Source organism: Suricata suricatta, chromosome 9, assembly GCF_006229205.1.
Source record: "Suricata suricatta isolate VVHF042 chromosome 9, meerkat_22Aug2017_6uvM2_HiC, whole genome shotgun sequence".
NCBI lineage: Eukaryota > Metazoa > Chordata > Mammalia > Carnivora > Herpestidae > Suricata > Suricata suricatta.
In genome coordinates this window covers 108,852,692-108,855,581 of record NC_043708.1, presented here as the reverse complement: position 1 = coordinate 108,855,581, position 2,890 = coordinate 108,852,692, and positions in this window count along the sequence as shown.

Here is a 2,890-nt window from a genome sequence, read left to right as displayed (position 1 = left end):
CCAGGTAACCAGCCCCATCATCCTGACGGAAAGCTCTCAAAATTCTCCCCCCACTACATCTTCCCTTTGCAAAGTTTCTTTCTCCTCTCTCGTCTATCAAAGCATCTGCTTAGTCACATTTGGCTATGTAATTATCCAATTGATTTAATACAAATTAAAGTATGGCCAAACTTTTAATTATCTCCTTCGAGAATTTCCACTTTAAGGCAGACATCTGTTAATTCATATTTGCTGGGAGGAATATCTTTTAATGCTTCCTGCCCTGTCCATCTTCTTCTTTCTCCTGGTTCCTTATCTAATGTTCCAGAAAGTAAAATATGTGGAATGGAGATGGTATCATTTATTGAAGCCACCTTTAAAGATAACAAAATTAAGGGTCATAACATTTGACTAGCTAGAGGTGCAGCCAGCCAGCAATAGTAAGATAGTGACTATTTAAGGGGTTAAGAGTGGGTTTTCATGGTGAACTACTAATATTTCCAACCAAAAACCTAGCTTCCAGTTTCAAAGGCTACAATCTCTTTTGTGAAGCTCTTTAAGGCTTCACTGAAATTCCCTGAGTCTATGTGATAGACTCTGTCACAGAGTCTCAGTCCTTTGCCTTTCTCTTTTTTCTTCCTTTCTAGTTATTTCAAATAGTTAAGCACAGTGGGATTCAGCTACATTTTAAAATGTGATATCTAAATTAAAAAATAAGTGAGTTGCCAAAAGTAGTGTTGGAGGTAAAGACCTGAATTTAGTTCCTCTGGCTAGACTAGACTTGCTAAAATAATCTGGAGCCATAAGAGCCAATGGCCAAAGGAATAACTTCTCCATTGTTTATCATTCATGGCCACAAATAGCACTAGAGGAAATTTCAGAGTCTAACTGGTCAATGAAGGGTGTTAGGCTCAAGAAAGTTAAATGCTTGGCAAAAATCACCTTAATGAATTAGGAAAGTAAGGACCAAAAATGAGAGTTTGAATTTACAGACTGAAAGCTCTTTCAGTTCCACTGAGATGTGCCATTGTGTGGTCATGGAAATCTGGAAAGGCTCGGTGGCCTGGATGTCTCATCTCCTGCCAACCTTTCCCAGTCACAACACATAACATTAACATGGAAACTTCCTTTAATAAGCTTTGCATTTCTTTCCTTGTGATCCTTACATTATTGGTACCTTTGGCCTAACCCATACAAATGGCTTACTTTCATCCATAATACCAACTTTCTCCATGAAGGAGGTGTAATCCGGGGTTGGGGTTCAAAAGATTCATCACTCTATCATATCAGAATTACTTTTGATTCTTACAGACTCAACAAAACATCTTTAAGCCTGCTGGGTTCTTTTTTTTTTTTTTTTTTAATATCTCTGCTCTCGTTACCTTATAACTAAGATTAATTTTTTTATCATGTCATCCTCATTTTGCTCAGTTGTATCTCTATCCTCATAATCCCAGTTTTTGGTCATTTTGTTTTCATTACCCTGAAGGCTATTGCTTGACATATCTTCAGTCACACTCCCAATTATGTCTGCCTCAGGCCTTGGCTCTACTGTGTCAATTGGTTCTATCTCAGTAGCTAACCTTGTCGTTATTAACCCATCTTTTATTGCCGATTCACTTCCTATCTCTGGCTCTGTGTGGGTCCCTGACTCAGCCTGGACCTCTGGTTCAAGCTGACTTTCTAGCACTTTTGGGGTTACCGTCTTTGTCTGAGTCCCTTCCTCTGTATAGACACTTGATTGTGCCACTGAACCCGACTGCCTTTCTGGTGCCTGACTCATCCACGTAGAAACACCTACATTTGTTTCAGTTAGCCCCGGTCTGCTTTGGCTAAGTTTCCTATTCTTGTCCTTGTTATAGGAATCACAAGGAGATTTTGATCTGGAGAAGAAACCTGAGAACTTATGTGATTGAGTCCAGAGAGGAACCCTAGAGAAAAAGAGAAGGTCAGCATCAGCATTGTGGATTTTAGTAAAAGATAAAATCTTAAGTCATCACACACCCCTGATGCACTGGCTTAACTATAATAGAATTTGCTTTACATTTCTGAATATCCTGTTCATTATCTTTAGGGATCTGGGATTCAAAACATTGATCCCAGCTTTTCTGTAGTACAGTAGCTCCCAAGGGGTATGCAAGCCAATTCATTGGGGCACAGGAAGAAAATAGTAGTTTCTTTTTTGCATTTTTAGCAAATTTTGTTTTCAGTTCCATTTTGAATATATTTTATGATGTAATGAATATATTAATGGTATAATACATGTACATATTTTATAAATAAACATGTGTCTTTTCAGAATGCTTGCTGAAAAGTGTTTTGCTAATAGGGTGTGTGAGGCAACGGTTTGGAGACCACTGTTAATTAATGAATAAAACTATGTGGCTTAGAAGGATTAAAGGTGAAATGTTGCACAGACAAAACTTCTATCTTATAGCCCTGCTTTATATTGTAATATTACAGAGGAACATATGTCATATGTTCAAACTTTATTTTGGAGATCCACTAAGGTGGAGAGGTTATTTGGTATAATAAAAGGAAAGGAGGATTTAAGAGCTGTCTTCTGGAAGGACAGAAGAACTATTTGTAGCTCAGTTAATGTCTTTTCTTTCTTTCTCTACTTTCTGAATCTTGCTACTTGCTGTGTAAGGACAGGTATCATTATAGGAAAAAATGTTCTAAATTGGAAGGACTTGCTATTAAGAATTGTTCACTGACATAGAAATAACTCTTGTAGAGCCCTTCCAAATTATGAGATTCTAATACATCAAACATACAACTAAAAGAAAACAGAAGAGAGGGGGGGACCAACCATGTAGAAATGCCTTTTCTGTGCTTCACAGTTTGGCAGGAGCATTAACTCACCAGCTCTCATGTAGAAGATACTGCTCCACCAACTGAGGTGGTAGGC